This window comes from Antechinus flavipes, chromosome 4, assembly GCF_016432865.1.
Source record: "Antechinus flavipes isolate AdamAnt ecotype Samford, QLD, Australia chromosome 4, AdamAnt_v2, whole genome shotgun sequence".
NCBI classification, from domain to species: Eukaryota; Metazoa; Chordata; class Mammalia; order Dasyuromorphia; family Dasyuridae; genus Antechinus; species Antechinus flavipes.
The window spans coordinates 54318135-54336303 of NC_067401.1; the positions used below are offsets into that span (position 1 = coordinate 54318135).

General features: G+C 37.7%; 1 protein-coding gene across 1 annotated transcript in view; it reads right to left on the reverse strand.

Moving 5' to 3' along the window:
* Positions 1–9237: 9237 nt before the first annotated feature.
* The window catches only part of CSF1 (colony stimulating factor 1), a 69532-nt gene continuing 60600 nt past the window's right edge, over positions 9238–18169 (reverse strand). Inside the window, exon 9 of the mRNA XM_051993100.1 lies at positions 9238–9514. The gene's annotated coding sequence lies outside the window, so the exon portion shown is untranslated. The remainder of the gene's footprint in view (positions 9515–18169) is intronic.

Sequence of the window (18169 nt, forward strand, 5' to 3'; positions counted from 1 at the left end):
CAGCAGTATCTCTACTGGATCTATATCCCAAAGAGATCATAAAAAAGGGAAAAGGACCCACATGTACAAAAATTTTTGTAGTAGGCCCTTTTTGTAGTGACAAGGAATTGGAAACTGAGTGAATGTCCTCAGTTGGAGAATGGCTGAATAAGTTATGGTCTATGAATGTTAAGGAATATGATTGTTCTATTAAAAAATGATCAGCAAGAAGATTTCAGAAAAGCCTGGAAAGACTTACATGAACTGATGCTAAATAAAGTGAGCAGAACCAGAGAACATTGTACACTGTTATGGACAGAATTTGAAACAAGGTGCTAAGTCACTGAAACAGTAACAACAAAATTATATTATGACTTGGCTCTTTTCATCAGTGAGGTGATTCAGGCCAGTTCCAATGATCTTGCAATAGAGAGAGCCATCTGCACTCAGAGGACTGTGGGAACTGAGTGTGGGTCACAGCATAGTATTTTAGATTTTTGTTGTTGTTTGCTTGCATTTTGTTTTTGTTTTTTTCCCCTCATTTTTTCCTTTTTGATCTGATTTTTTCTTGTGCAGCATGATAATTGTGGAAATATATACAGAAGAATTGCACATGTTTAATATATATTGGACTATTTGCTATCTAGGAGAGGGGTGGGGAAAAGGGAGGAAGGAAAAAAATTTGGGAACACAATGTTTTGCAAGCATGAATGTTGAAACCTATCTAAGCATATGTTTTGAAAATAAAAAAAAATTTAAGAAAAAAAAAAGAAAATGACAGGCTTCAGAGCTGAGCCCCTGAGTGGGAAACTGGAGAAGCATCCACAAGTTCTTAGAAGTCTATGCTCTTTAGGAAAAAGCACATGAGTATCCTAGAATTTGCTAGTTGACTTCTGAATAGTTTATCATGGGCTAGTTAATAAGAAGCACACCAGTGTGGTGCCACTACATGATACACATATGTACTCTGAGGTTATTCCCTTTCTTGGCACCCAAATTGAAATTATGAAGCAACCCAAAGTACTACACAGATAAAAATAAAAAAAAAAAATCATTCACTGGTAGAAGGGGGTTGGTACAGAAAAAATGCTAAGAATCACTATTTTTATTTTTCCTGTTAAAATCTGCTGTTCGTACTCTACATGTAAAATCTATGGTCAATGACCACCAAAAGAGGATCTCTTCTTTTCTCTGTACCTCTGTTTCCTTACCTGAAGAATGAAGGATTGGGGCTTTGTGGTCTCTACGGTTTACTTGGGATCTAAATCTGGTATCCTTTTGTTTTGTGTGATCCTATTTTCTTTCTTTGAGGATTAGCGTACAATCTACCTTTTCCTTGTAGTATCCTTAATGTCTCCAAATCAGCGTATTTCTCCTTACATTTTTCTGGATCAGTTGGTTTGATGTCTTCTTTACCCCCTTCATTTCTTATCTTACATCTGACTTATCTATGTATGTGTCATATTCCCCCTTCCAACCACAGAATTTAAACATTTGAAGGAAGGTCCTGTATTATTTTTTATCTTTGTATGCTTAGTGCCTACCATATTTCATTTAATACTTGAATTGAAATGCTTTCAGAGAAATACACAGCCAAAATCTATCACCAAACATTTAATCAACATTTTTACCTACCTACCTATTACAGCAAGGAACTGAAACTATAAACTCAAAATTCCCTGGATCATTTGACAGATGAGGAAACTGAAGCAAATGTGTTAAGTGACTTGTCCAGAGTCACACAACTAGTAAATATCTGAGATCAGATTTGAATTCAGGAAGATAAGTCTTCCTGACTCTAGACCTAGTGATCTATCTTACTTTATAGCACCATCCAGCTGTCCTATAGGACATTTAAAATATAGTGCTAAAAAAAAAAAAAGGAGGGCACATGCAACTGAGGGAATCAAATGTAAATATGTTATCTAAATATATATTTTATACATTGTATGTTTTACATGGCATATGCATTATATAAAATAGCAGGATTAAGTAACTACAGATCTATAGAGCTATTATTGTATGCCTGTAAAACCTGGACAGTATACCAGTGCCTTGACTGGAAACTGAATTGCTTCCATTTGAATTGCCTTAGGAAGATTCTGAAGGTTACCTGGCAGGATAAGATACCAGATGTTGAAATCTTTTCTGGAACTAAATTGCCAAACAAACAAACTCCACTGCAGAAAGCATAAAACTCCATTGGCCACATGGTTTGAATGCCAAATGTACACTTGCCAAAAATACTTTTATGAAGAATTTACATAGGACAAGTCTCACAAGGTGGTCAGAAAGTGTCTTTGTATCACTCTCAAAGTCTCTCAAGAACTTTAGAATCGATTATATGACATGGGAAACACTGGCACAAAACCGCCCACCATGGATGGTGTGCCCTCATCAGAGAAGGTGCTGGGGTCTATGAGCAAAGCAGAATTGAATTATCTTTTTTTTTTCATTCTTTATGCAGTTTATCTTTGCTTATAATAAGTAACCGCAGAACCATGAAGATCATAGCTTGCTGGTCACAGTGCTGATTGGGCTATACTTTTTTTTTTTTTTAATAACTTTTTATTGACAGAACCCATGCCAGGGTAATTTTTTACAGCATTATCCCTTGCACTCACTTCTGTTCCAATTTTTCCCCTCCCTCCTTCCACCCCCTCCCCCAGATGGCAAGCAGTCCTTTACATGTTAAATAGGTTACAGTATATCCTAGATACAATATATGTGTGCAGAACCGAACAGTTTTCTTGTTGCACAGGGAGAATTGGATTCAGAAGGTATAAATAACCCGGGGAAGAAAAACAAAAATGCAAGCAGTTTATATTCATTTCCCAGTGTTCTTTCTTTGGGTGCAGCTGCTTCTGTCCATCCTTGATCAATTGAAACTGAATTAGCTCTCTTTATCGAAGAGATCCACTTCCATCAGAATACATCCTCAAACAGTATTGTTGTTGAGGTATATAATGATCTTCTGGTTCTGCTCATTTCACTTAGCATCAGATCATGTAAGTCTCGCCAGTCCTCTCTGTATTCATCCTGCTCCTTACAGAACAATAATAGAATTGAATTATCTTAGAAGAAATGCAAGATGTGCAAAGTTAGAGAATTCACCTCAAATGTTCAAAGATTATTTGTAACCGACCTATGATAGAGCATTTGAGCTTGCATTGGTCTGATTGGACACAATTGGACACAGAAATTTGATATGGTGATGTCATTTTGTTCTGCTTCTAGTACAAGGACAACAACCAAACAATATAAAATATATAATATATATTATATAAAAGAAACATATTATATAATAAATATAAATACAAAATATATATAAAGATATAAAGATGGTTGACTCAGACATGACATGCATAGATAGATACCTGATCTAGCAGATGGCTCACCTCTCTTCAAAGGACACTATGATTTCTGCTTTTGAAGAAAGCAGAAAGAAGGCTCTGTCTGGTGTTAACTCTGTCCATAATCTATACACAAAATTATATTGGGCTAGAATTATATTTATCCACTACACTTCAAACACTTATAAATCTAAGGGCATGATACTTTTGGGGAACTTAGGTAGCTACTTTGTTTTCAAGAGGAGGGTTAATAGCTAAATATCATTATTTTATTTTATTTTTTTTAACTTTTTATTGACAGAACCCATGCCAGAGTAATTTTTTACAGCATTATCCCTTGCACTCACTTCTATTCTGATTTTTCCCCTCCTTCCTTCCCTCCCTCTCCTCCCCCAGATGGCAAGCAGTCCTTTACATGTTAAATAGGTTACAGTAATATCATTATTTTATCTCCCTCCCTCTAAAGACCACTTACAGGAATGATCACCATGAATAGGAAATAGACAGTAAATCCTTTTGTCATGAAAAGCAGTAAATAGAAACTAGGGGTTTTAGACAGATTAGAAAAGACCAAAGAATATCTAAAAGTAAAAACTCTTCAACTGCCTTCAGGATAAAACACTTAAGTTCAATCAAGAAGAAAGAAAATAAACTCACTCAAGAAGTCTGCTACCCAGCTGTCTCTGGAGTTGCAAGCACTGAAGTGGAGTGACATGATCAGAACATCCCAATGTGTCTGTAGCTCCAACAGGCTCCTCTTAGTACCTCAAATTCCATGCTTGTCTTTCTTTTCTCATATCCCCTCAAGTTTTTCTTTCAAATGACCACTAAGCATTACTTCAATCAATGAGGAGTCACCTCTTTCTTTGTGTATGCCACTTAGAACACATGGATATCCCTTTGGAATAATTTCTGCAAGCTCAGGCAAAAGTGGAATTAAGTATCTTGTAGGAGATGATACTTAAATAGAGCCTTGAAAGGAATTAGGAATTCCATAAGGCAGCAACAAGGAAGAAGGGCTTTCCAGGAATGGGGACAGAGAAATGAAATAATATGTGCAAATAGCAAGTAGGCCAGTGTGGCTGCAGTGGAGAGAGAAAGAGAGTGAGAGAGAGAGAGAGAGAGAGAGAGAGAGAGAGAGAGAGAGAGAGAGAGAGAGAGAGAGAGAGAGAGAGAGAGAGAAAGTGTGTGTGTGTGTGTGTGTGTGTGTGTGTGAAAGACAGACAGAAAAACATTCAGACAGAAAGAGACAGCATTTATGACTCACCCAGGCTTTGCCAAATTCATTAAATTTACTTTTGCCCCGAAATTTGCCCATCCCTCCCAAGGGAGTTCCATCATTAAGATCGTACATTCTTTCTTGGTGAAATAATTGCACAATGAACACAGAACTGGAAAGGATGTTTGAAGTCATGTAGTTCAAACTCCTCATTTTACAGATCAGGAAACTGAGTCTCAGAGAATTTAAGGAACTTACCCATACAACTAGTTAAATACTAGAGCCGTTATTTGAACCCAGGTCCTCTTACTCCAAATTCAGGCATACATAGCCTTATTATCAAAGCTGCAGACCACACAAAACTGGAAGAGACAACTAACCTAGTACATAGCAGAATCAGTATCTAAAAACTTCTTGACTGGACAGAGGTGGTCAATGTGCAGCCCAAATCCAGACCAAAATTTCCTTTTGTAAACTAAGAATGGCATTTACATTTTGTTTTCTGTTTATTTTGTTTGGTTTTTGAGGTTTTTTGCATGTATAACAGGACAGTCTTTATTCCCCTAAAGAAAATGAAGAAAACCCATAGCATAATAGCTTAAATTCTCCTTTAAAGGAAGATAAAATTAAGACAGCAGGAAATTCAACTATTCATATTCTCTCAAAATTTTCAGCAAATGCATTTTTTTTTTATCCCAGAGACCCATACAAGCTTATTTTGTTATCACATGTCATATACCCCTCTAGAGGAAACACCCTTGAGCCTAATCTAATGAATCTTGCTTTCCTTGTTAGGCACTGGATATGTTGGAATTATAGCCAGCTCCAAATTGTGTCATAAACTCCAAGTGCATTATCTCAATCCTTGCTATAATAATTCCCCCTCCATTTGAATATTGCCCCTTGCCTCACTGTCTCCTGTCCTCAACCTTCTTACCTTGACCCTTATTCTGTCAGGATTAAGTTATGATCCTTTCCTGGAATTATGGCTTATCCTCAACCCCCTTATCTGCCTTTGTTTCCCCTATAAGATGTATACTCAGGTTATGTATTCTGTTTGCAAACCCTAATGAACTAAAACCTTATATAAGTTCCCTGCCTTGGTTTATCTGCACCAAATGCTTTGGACAAGCATCCCATTTGGCCAACTAGCCTAAAGTCTCCACATTAAAGATTAAAAAGCAATCTCTGCCTCAGTTTGTTATTCAGCTTTATTAAATTAAAAGGTTTGGATTCCTAAGAATAAAACTATATTAGAGCTTCTAGAAACACAGTATCAGGCCTGCACTATCTGTAAATTCAAAAACAAAAGAAAAAAAAAACAAAGTTCAATGATTTTGTGCCCACATATCATGACTTGAATGCCCTTCCTGTTTCTCCAGTTGTGGGACTCCATGCATAAGTTTTAAATTTATAACATTTACATTTTAAAAATATAACAAAACTTTATTTACATACATAAAAACTCTTCTTATTTTAAGGACTGTACAAAAGACTGGGTAGGGCACTGGTATAGACCACTGAGTTCAAACTAATAAGATGATATTCCTTGGGATACATTTTAAGTTTGGTTCAAAAAACTAACTTCACAGATACAGGAAGGGAAGAGGTACGGTCAGGCAGCAATTTTTCTGAAAAAGATCCAGGGTTTTTAATGAGTTGAAAGCTCACTGCTGTGTGATACAATATTCCAAACAGCAAATGCAACCAAGGGCATTGGTAAAAGAAGCTGACTATAGTGTTGTTGAGTTGTTTCAGTCATATCCAACTTTCTATGACTCCACTTGGGAATAGTTTGCCATTGCTTTCTCTAGTTCATTTTATAGATGAGGAAACTGATGCAAACAGGATAAAGTGACTTGTCCAGAGTCACATGGCTAGGAAGTGTCTGAAGTCAGATTTGAACTCATGAAAATGAGTCTTCCTGACTTCAGCTTTGGCACTGTATACAATGGCACCACCTAGCTGCCCTTGAATATGTTATATACTTTCAGGTGTCACAGTTTTGTCAATCAGTCAATCAACTAGCTTTTATTAAGAGCCAACTATATGCTAAGCACCATGTTAAATGTTGAGGATCAAGAGAAAGACAAAACACAGTCCCTGTTTAGAAAAGATTAATAAGTTTAGGAATAATTGAGAAGCTACAGAGTTTGCAGGAAAGGCAACTGAGATTGGGAAGGATATTGAAGCCATATCATATAATAAATGACTAAAAAAATTATTGATCTAAATGATCAACTCATGCTTCCAGAAGAGACGTTGTCCAGAGTATTTGAAAGGGTATCCATGTGGGAAAAGAATTTAATTTATTTTATTTTATTCCAGAGAGCTAAACTTGAAGCACTAGGTAGAGCCAACAAATTTGGACTTTTTATCTATTGCCCAGAGCACATCATTCATTTGAAAGGACAATCAATAGAGCTTGTCCATCAGGATGGATATCTAGCTCAGTTATACTGGGTCTACATTTGAACTGGAAGAGAAAAGTAGGCCAAATTGCCTTCCAGAAATTGTAGAGCTACTTTAATTATCCCAAACTTTCTACAAAAGTAAAAGCCCATCTTTTAAATTTCAGAATGAGAGGAAATTTAGAAAATGACTATTCCTGAAGAATTAAAAAAAAAAAAATAATACCTCAGAAAGGGCAATGGAGAGACACATATTGACTTTGAATAGCTGAAGCAAATTAGCAAAAAGGACCTTTGAAGATGAATAGGAGTAAAGTGGATCTCTATGATGAGAAAAGATGGGCAAATCACGTGGTGAGGTCAAGGGAGGACAAGTAGACAACTAGTGGGTCAAAAGAAATGAAAGAAGGCTGTCAGTACATTGTGTGAATCCTTCCCTGGACTTAGGGAGCCCACACAAGCTGGTGTGTGGATGGGTTGCCATCTACATTATTGAAGTGACTTCTGAGCCATTGAAACTACGTCTCATGTGAGAACATTTGAACTAATAAAAGCTTTCTAATAGTTAGAACTGTTCAAAGACAATGGACTCCCTTAGGAAGAGATAGTGGATTCTCCCTTTCTGAGGATCTTCAAGATAAGGTTGGATGGAATATTCTTGTGCTGTAGAACTGTTAAGTATAATGAAAATGCAAAAACCTACATGGACTACTTGACAGCAGTGTCACAGAACAGAGGAAAAAAACATACACAATAACTACAACAATGGAAATGGAAATAACAACTATACACTAAAAAAAAAAAAAAAAAAAAAAAAAATCCAAGCCATCAAAGTCGTTTAACTGAATTATAAAGAATAAGCTTGAATTTGGAACTATGTCCAAAGAGCTATCATACTTTGTATACCCTTTGATCCAGCAGTATGTCTATTGGGCTTGTATCCCAAAGAGATCACAAAAAAAAAAAAAAAAGTGAAAAGGACCCATAAGTGCAAAAGTGTTTGTCTTAGCCTTTTTTTTTAGTAGCAAGAAACTGTAATTTGAGTGGATGTCCATTAGTTGGAGAATGGGTGGATAAGTTATGGTATGTGAATGTAATTGAATTTTATTGTTCTGCAAGAAGTGATGAACAGGCTGGTTTCAGAAAAGCCTGGGAAGACTTACGTGAATTGATGCTAAGCAAAGTAAATACAGCTAAGAGAACATTGTACACAACAAGATTATATGCTGATCAGCTGTGAAGAACTTGGTTCTTTCCAATAATGAGGCCATTATTCAAGTCAATTCCAATAAACTTGTACTGGAAAGAGCCATCTGAATCCAGAAAGAGAATTATGGAGACTGAATGTGGATCAAAACATATTTTTATCTTTTTTTGGTGATGGTGGTATTTATTTGCTTGGTTTTTTGGTCCTCTTTCTCATGTTTTTCCCCCCTTGATTGAAATTTTTCGGTGCAGCATGACAAATATGGAAATATGTTTAGAAGAATTGCACATGTTTAACCTATAGTGGATTGTTTGCTGTCTAGGGGAGGGAGAAAAATTTGCAACATAAAATTTTGCAAGAGTGGATGTTGAAAACTATCTTTCCATGTATTTGGGAAAATAAAAAAAAAAAACTATTATTAAAAAAGAATAAGCTTGGCTGAAAAAAAAAAGATATGAAATGACACTATTACCCCATTGTTTTGCAGAGATGGGAGATTGCATACTGCATATGTTTTCAGACTTTTTACTTGGCTTGTTTTCTTTTCTTTTAAAAAAATATTATTTCTTACATGGGATAGATTTCTGGGAGGGAGAAGGGACAAACAATGGTGATGTTAAAAAAAAAAAACAAAAAAAACACATTATGGTACTACACTGGCTTCCCATTGCCTGAGAGCTAGGTATGTAACTTTCACCCCCTTTTCTAGCATTCTCCAGGACTCTTCAGGGGAGTTGTTATTATTGTTCCATTGTTTCAATTGTATCCATTTGGGTTTTTCTTGACAAAGATACTGGAATGGTTTGCTATTTCTTTCTCTAGTTCATTTGATAGATGAGGAAACTGAGGCAAACAGGATTAAGTGACTTGCCCAGGGTCATATAGCTAGGATGTATCTGAGTCCATATTTGAACTCAGGTCCTCTTGACTCTAGGCCTGGAAGAATGATTGGGGTTCCCAAGGGGCTTCTAGTGTCTCCCATTAGTGCTAGTCCTCACCCATTGTATTCTCCCAATCTTATGGGTGCCTTGTACCCCAGTTCCATTTATACACGTCAATCAGATTAGCTTTTAGAAAGGAATATTTACTTCAAATTTATAACAAAAACCAATGTACCATTATTCCCTACTTTCCAGCACCTTGGAACATAATCCCCCTTATGCCGTTTTAATTTCTGGAAAGAGAGATTAGATTCCCAGATTAAGTTCTATATAGGTTCCAAGAGCAAAATCCTCCTGGGCTTGTGTCCCAGGATCCTGGCTTCTTAGGGCTTCTTTGCTGGGTTGGAAGCAACATCTGGACTGGGTTTCTTTCTCCAAGAACATCATTTCTTGAGCACTGAGACCTGAAAAAGATAAAATGAAATAGACCCAAACCTCAAACATATTTTGAATCCCCATTTTCTAAATGAAGAAACTGAGGCAGACAAAAGTTAAGAGACCTGACCAACTAGTAAGTGTCTGAGGCTGAATTTGAACTTAGATGAGTCTTCCTGACTTCAGGCCTAGCATTCTATGCACTTTGGCATCTTAACTACTTTCCAACTCTAAAATGTTATGATTCTATGTAAAAAAGAGGAGGAATAAAAAGAGGAAATAGAAGAAAGGGAAAAAGGGAAGGCAAAGGAGGAAGGTTAAAAGGAAAAGCAGGAAGAGAAGGAGCTTTTGTATTTGTAAAAGCAATTTTACAACTTAAAAAGTGCTTCTTTATAATCCTGTCAGAGTAGATTGTGCAGATACTGCTTCCTTCAGTCTCTTAGCCATAATTACATCGGTATGGGTATTCCCTTCCCCCACTGTGAGCATTCCATCTACTAATACAGATTTCAACCCGTCAGTGCTCTTTTGGATCATTTTCAAGAGTCATGGCTGCAAAATCCATCATCCTGAGGTTAGCTTAATGAAAAACCTTTATAAAAATAGCTTGCTGTTCTGAGATAATAGACATATGATTCATTGCCAGGCCTGTGCTCTAAGTCTTTCCAGCTTTATAAACAACCTGCTTGAGCTTGCCCTCTGCTAGTGTTGCCTTCAGGAACCCAGGTCACCTATCCTCCACCATGAAGTATTGTAATAGGATTTCAATGGAGGAGTACAATAATCACTATCCCCAGTCAAGATGAAGTCACTTGTCTGAAGTCACATAGAGGGTCACTGGCAGACCAAGGATTCAAAGGTGAGTCTTCCAAAATTCAGTTCTCTTTCCATAAAGTCCTTTCTATGGACTCCAGTTCCTTGTAGTCATTTCAACCCTACAAGCATTTTTACAAATCATTACCTGACTTATAAACTTCCTGAAGCTCCCCCCAGTTCCCATTGGCTACTTGCTACATCAATTCTAGGAGCTATTCTGTGGGAGGGAATCTATCAGTCTGCAGTAACTAAGTAGTAAACACAGAAATGGATATAATAGCAGCATCCTTGGGCTGGATCTATAGCACTCTTGGGTAGATATACTCTTCCTCTCTACCCACAAATACCTCCCTCTTTTTGATTGTTTCACTTAATTATGTTATTCTAGATGGTCTTAAATGAAATATATGCATTTTTATACAAAAATCCACAAATACTCTCTGACCTATTTTCCCCCAACTAACATCTGTTCTGATAGTCCCAATTTAAGCTGCTATTTTTTTTGAATTTACAATTATAGCAGCTTAATTTCTAAATGCTTCCTTCTCTCCTCTCCCTATCCCATTGGACATAAATTTTAAAAAGAAAAAAAAGAGCAATTCCACAAAACTAACAATACATCAACTGTTTCTTATACTATGTAACCAATATAAGCTCCAGCGATCCTTATCCAAATTCTCACAGAAGAATTAGAACATTAAGCAAGGCTATATATCTCCCTCAGAGTCCTAGGGATAGCTCTGAAAAGTTTGAGGGCAGGATGAGACTTCTGTAATACTATCAGCTCAAGTCCTAATTGTGCTATATTCTCCTTCATTTTAACCACCAGTGTTGCCTAGTGTCTTAGTTTCATTTAATTAATTCATATCAATTTTACAAAGGAATATTTACTGAGAAGATATAACTAGGAAAGAAGTTCAAGCATTTCCTCTCAACACTTGTGGACATACTCTCTCCTATACAACCTCAGTCACTTGGGAAACTGGGGAGCACAGGCTAGGATTTAAGACAATTTCTAAACAATATTACTCCCACCAAATTCCCTTCTGAATGTGGATAGCCAATAAATGAATTGTAGTCATTCCTTCTTGGCTGCCTTCAATCTACTTTTCTGCTGGATCAAGCTTGTCATTTGGAATTCTGCTTCTCATACATTCCAAGATCCCACAAAATCCCATTCCCTGACCTCTAAAGGCTTAGTCGACCTTTTGAAGTTGTCAAGGTTGCAGTCTAGTCTTATCCTATTTTATCTAAGACCAAGAATAAACAATTGAAAGAAAAAAAAAAAGTGTATTCATGACCACTTTGGAGTAGATTAAAGCTGAAGCCTTCTTTATCTACCTAGAGGCTTACTGTACTCCTTATCCCATTACACAGTTGGGGATGAAAGAGGAAACAACTTGGCCAGTTAGTATCTTTTGAATATATACAGTTCCCAATCAAAAGTAAATTCTTTACCATGTAATTATTGTTGTTTGTCCTTCATTCTCCAATAGGGAGATGATGACATGACGTGTAAGTGAATTGGATTTAAATGAGGGAGGACTAGACAAGGTCACTCTTCTCACTTTCCCTTCCAGAGCCATCTGGGCGTAGTGGTCAGATATAGATGAGGATGGCCGGAGATGGCCCTGGATGAAATGTGAAATCTTGGCCTTTTAAAGCTAAGATCTTCAACAGTTCTGTTTGACTGAGACTACATCCATTCAGTGATTGATTTATCCTAGCCATGCAGATGAAGAATCTCCTGTTTCACCTAGTCAAAAAAAAAAAAATCTAAATAAGTAAATATATCTGGAAGAGGAAGACTCTCAGGGTATCTGGCCAAAGCAAAAATGATTGTTATTTATATTCAATCTGACTTAAACTGGAGCCAAATAATGACTAAATGGAGCTTGGCCTGGGTTCCATAAGTGGCCAATCAAAGAAAATCAGATTGATTTACAACAATATTAAAAAATCACCTAAATTAATTTAAAAATTTAGTGTTATATCAATAAAAAATATAGCAAACCTTTAAAGAGCTGCGTGTGCTCTGATGTCTGTATGGGGATTGCAACCATAGAACATGCTAAACACGCTCATGGGTTCTCACTCCCCAATCTCAGGCTCTCCTTTTACAAGTATGGGCAATAACTGAATGAATTGAGGAGAACCATGAAAACATTGTATACAATATGACAGCAATGTTGTTCAAAGAGTAACTGTGAATGACTAAGCTACTCTGAATAATATAAACATTCAACTCAACCATGAAAGAGTTAAGGATTTATGAAAGAACAACCTAACTACCTCTAGAGAAATAAGAAGTGATGTATGGAAGTATGTGTTGTATAGTTTTATATATGTGTGTGTAGATATATTTATATATATGTGTGTATATATATATATATATATATATATATATATAACATAAATATATATACACACACATACATATATACATATATAAACACACACGTGTATACACACACATATATAAACACAAACACATATGTATGTGTGTGTGTGTATATATATATAAACATATACACACAAATATACATGTATATATAAGACATTGGCCTTTGCTAATGAGGAGTTGGGAAGGAGTTAACTTGGAACTCAATGTAACAAAAAATAAAAAACATTTTTAAAAAACCCTCAAAGATTAGCCTTATACCCTAGAAATGGGAGAATGGGGAAATATGATGATGTGGCTTAATCTAGGCCCCCATGGTTCAAGAGAATTACTTAAACTTTGAAGAACTACTCTTACAATGGATACAAAATAATTAAGGCATAAAAGGAAATATGAAGAATAAAATAAAATAATTATGAATGATTGGCATAACAAACAAAAAAAGATACAGGCAATATTCCTCACTCACAATCTTTCATTAAATCTCTAGTTTCTAGAAGGAAAAAAAGATGCTCATCTGTAGGCTTTAATTCTTGCTTCTGTCTTCGAGGGAAGGTAAATACCTATGTTGGCAGGCCAGGAGAGAGCTTACAAATTCATTTGGCAAAATAGGGCTAAGGCTTCAGGATAAAGCCACAGGAAAGAGGGCCCTGTTTACAGCAGGATCAGTTATTTATTGGAGCAGGGTCTAATTATAAACTAGAGAGTACTGTGTCACCTTTGGGAAACAACAAGAGTTAAGGGTTAGTAACCAGATTACATGTGATCCTTGTGATTCAAAAGGAATCTGTGTGACATGGCAGAAAGAATATTATGTCAAAGTGGGGATTTCCATTCCTCTCCCAAATAATGTCATCAAAAGAAAACTGGGTGTGACTTAAGTTTTTAATAACTATATAAAGATAATAGGGATTTTGGACCTTGGATGAAAGTAGATGACCCATGAAGGAAATTTTTTGTAATTAACTGAAATACATCTCTGAGCCTATAATACAGCAAGCTGGGTTAGAATCACACATTCCATCAGTAAGTCAGTCAAGTACTGACACAAGTAACTGGAAGATTGTGGACAAGTCACCAAACCTTTCAGCGCATGGTAAAGGACTCATGGAAGAGAATTGCCCTTGTGGGGGGTATGGGGAATAATTTTCTCTCTTCCCTACAACTCCCTCCAATATTGATCAAGTGAAGATCAGGTGACTTTCAAAAAGCCAGAGACAGTAAGACTAGGATTCAAATTCTACCTTTGTCATCTATTGGATGAGTGATTCTGAGCATGTTGCTGCTTAACTTTTAAGTGTCCCAATTAGCTAACACCATAATCAAATCAAATAAAAAATATTTAGTAAGAACCTATTATGTGCCAAAGACTGTGCTCAAAGATGGAAATATGAAGAAAAGCAAAAAGTCTCTGTTCTCTAGGACCTCTCAGTCTAATGGGGAAGATAGTATGCAAAAAACTATATACAAACAAGATATATATGGGATAAATTGGAGGTGTTCTCAGAGGAAAGGTGTTAGCAATGCGTATGTGTAAGGAGAACTGAAAAGGCTCCTTGTAAAAGGTGAGATTTCAGATGAAACTTGAAGGAAGCCAGATAAATCAACAGGTAGAGATCACCAGGGAGAGAATTCCAGGCTTGGAGAACAGTCAATGAAAATACAGAATTGGGAGATGGAGTGTCTATTTTGAGATGCAAGGAGGTCAATGTCAATATACCATAGAATATATGAAGGGAATAACGTATCAGAAGATTGGAAAGGTAGAAAGGGAGCAAGTTATGAAAGGCTTTAGAAGTCAAATAGACAATTTATATTTAGTACTGGAAGTCATAAGGAGTCCCTGGAGTTGATTGAAAGGGAATAAGTGAGCATGGTGGGATAGGATCTGCACTTTAGGAAGATCAATTTGATAGTTGAATAGAAACAGACTTCTGTGGGAGGGAACTTAAGGCAGAAGATCAACCAGAAGTCTCTTAAGGGCTTGAACAAAAGTAAAATTATTGTCAGGAGGGAGAAGAGGGTACAAATGAGGGATGTTACAAAGATAAAATCAACAAGACTTGCAAGGTTAAATAAATATGGCAGAGGAGGGAGAAGAAAGAGTAAACATAGGTGACTGGGGAGATGGTGGTAATCTTGATTGTAATAAGGAAATTGGGAAAAGGAGAGAGTTTGGGCGAAAAGATAATGAGCCTAGTTTTGGACTTGTGGAGTTTAAAATGTCGAATGTTCAGTTAGTGACTTCCAAGAGGCTCTTGGAGATACCAGACTAGAGGCCAGAAGAGAAGTTAGGAATGGAAAAGTAATTTTCAGAATCATCAGCACAAAAGTGATAATTGAACTCATGGGAACTGATGAGATCATCAAATGAGAGAGTGTAGAGAGAGAAGAGGAAAGGATCCAAAACAGAGCCTTGGGGGTCACCCATGATGAACGGGCATGGTTATGAAGAAGATTCAGCAAAGGAAGTGAGAGATCAGTGACACAGAAAATTCAGAGAGGAGAGAATTGAGGAGAAAAGGGTGATCAATAGGGTTAAAGGCTGAAGAGAGCTCAACAAGAATGAGGACTGGGAAAAGGTCATTAGATTAGGCTATTAAAAGATCATTAGTAACTTTGAAGAGAGTACTTTTCAGTTGAATGATGAACTAGATTGCAGAGAAGAAGAAAGGAAGTTATTACACTTATTGGATATGGAGTTCCCAAAGAATCCTACTATTCTGTATTGGTGGAGAAAGTTTGCCATAGAGAACTCCCTGTTATACATATATTTTTGTACTCAGATCACTGATTTCATTAGTGTGGGGAGCTACCGTGTGGAAGACACTCTTAAACCTTCAAAGATTGCTTTTAGCTGAAAGGTTTGGTGACTTGTCCACAATCTTCCAGTTATTTGTGTCAGAAACAGGATTTGAACGCAGGTTTTTCTGTGTCATGGGCAGCTAGGTGGTGCACATTGGTGCTGGAGTCAGGAGATCCAAGTTCGAATCCAGCTTCATATATTTATTAGCTGGGTGACTATGGAAAAATTGCTTAACCTCATTTGCCTCAGTGTCCTCATCTGTCAAATGAGCTGGAGAAGGAAACGGAGAACCATTTCAGTATCTTTGCCAAGAAAACCCCAAATGGGATTACCCAGAGTTGGACATGACTATTACTGGGTAACAACTTCCTATCTCAAAGTCCCCTGTCTTATATCTACTCTGCCATCCCATGCTGTTTCTCTCTATAAAGAAATGTTTTTAGTCATACTTTAAAACTAGGCTGGAAAGCTTTGAAAGGAGAAGGACAAGGGGACTGAAGAAGCTGTTGCTATGGAATCAGAACACAAGAATTTGATTATTGGCACAGGTTTAACTGCCTGGACCCTGGTTCCCGGAATACATGCGAGGATGTAGAGACAGCAAGGCCTTTTATTGCTGGTGTTGAGTGTTTGTTTGCACTGAGATTGGGCTTTGCTGCCTCGGGGACTGGAACTGCCCCAGCTGGGAGCATCTGCTCCTTTCCCAGGCCTTGGTAAAGTCTAAAAATCCTGGGCAGATTATGGCCAGACAGTAGCCTCACCAACTGTTGCCTCAAATGCCTTTTTTGCTGGACTGTATCAAAGATCTTTTTATAAACATATAATGTGCATGCGTATAAAAACCACAAAACAAAATCATAACTTTATATGGCTCTAATATTTATAGTTAAAGATAGGCAGATAAACAGAGAGACAAATATATCTAATTCTAAGCATTGTAACCTAATAAATCTATCACTGATAAGACATCTCAGTGACATACAATGCAACAAATCACCTTCAAAAGATCCTTTTTTTCCTGTTTTTATGCTTTTTATGGGCTAAATAAAGTAGGGCGATGGATGATATATATGCATGTCCTGTTCTTTCTGTGTGTGTGTGTGTGTGTGTGTGTGTGTGTGTGTGTGTGTGTGTGTGTGTGTTTAGGGGAAGAGGAAGAAAATTTGAATTTCTGAGCCAAGATGGAAGTTACAAAGCTTGTCTTAAAACTTGGCTTCTGCCCAGATCTTTGCCCAAGCTCCGAAAGGAAATCCAGAGTGAGTGCATGAGATAACCTTCTAGTCTTTTACTCATGTGCTTAATACCTATCTGGTCCTAAATCTGCTTTCTCCAATGAAACTGTCCCACCCTGACTGTCATCGATACTTTATCAGTGCTGGGTAATGAGAGAAAACTTGGAGTCAGTTATTTGTGGGGTTCAATTGATGCTTGCCAAATCTCCTGGATTTGCCAAGTATTATTCGGATTCTGTCTTCCTAACACCCGTGTCTAGTTAGTTCAAGAGCAGGATCGTCGAGTAAGAGATGCCAGGATATTAGGGAACTGAAAAACACCTTTTTGTTGCTGTCTTGTACACAAACCTACACCCAGGATTGGAACAGGAGCCACACACCTTCCTTACGGGAATTAAAATAGACAAGTATTGGCAAGAACTCCAGGACGCCCCAGTAGGTATCTTTTTTTAAAAAATGAAATTAAATAAACATTTCTATAACATAGCTTTTTGGTACTTTGCCTTGGGTCAGCACCCTGCCCCCCCGCCCCCCAAAAAATTAGTGATCCACTATAAAAAGAGATAAGAGAGATCAACTGAGTTATAGAACCCAGTTGGAAGCTGAAGGGATGGGGAGGGGGAATAGAGTAATAATTCTTCAATCTTTCCTGACATCCTAGAACCCTTCGGTCTGGCAGCCATGTTTGAATCGAAGATGCCCCTAGGACTTTCAGGTCTGGCAGCCATGTTTGAATCCAAGATGCCCCTGAGTGGTGGAGGCAGCTAAGGGGAAGAGTCTAGCCTTCCTTGCCCTTGCTTGTGCAGGGCGGGCCTGCATTGCATCACCCGCTGGAGCCTCTGCTCACAGCTCTGCAGCCAGCTGGGCCCCTGGAGGAGGGAGTCTCCCTGTTTTTAAGCAAGCCATTAACCATTTCATCCTCCTTTTATCCTCTGTCTATCCAGATACAGCAGCCTGGAGGAGAGAGAGAGGCTGCCTGCATGCTCCCCGGATCCCTGCCTATCAGAGCCGACAGAATCTCCCCCCTTCGTCCCACTCTATCCCTGTTCCTCAGAGCCCTGAGATTCTTTGGCTTCCGTCTCTAGCAGGCCCCATCCCGATGCCAGCCCCAGCTTATCCCCGGGGAAAGAGTTAAGTTTCCTCATTCCCAGCATCTGTCCCATTCTGCAGCAGTGAGAGAAGAGTTCCTTAGTATCCAGTATGAGCTAATGCCTCTTTCGGACTACAAATAGAACCTGCTTCAAGGGGTCAACACAGCCTTTCTGGTTGGAGAGAAAAGCAATCTAAGCAGGGTCTCCTGCAGATATCAATTGCCAGATACCTCCCTCCCCTTTCCAAATTCTTGACAAAGTAATTTCCCTTTCTGGACCTCAGTTTCCCCTATATCTAAAAAGGGGGCTGGGAATCTTGAAGGCTTGTAAAGGGCCTG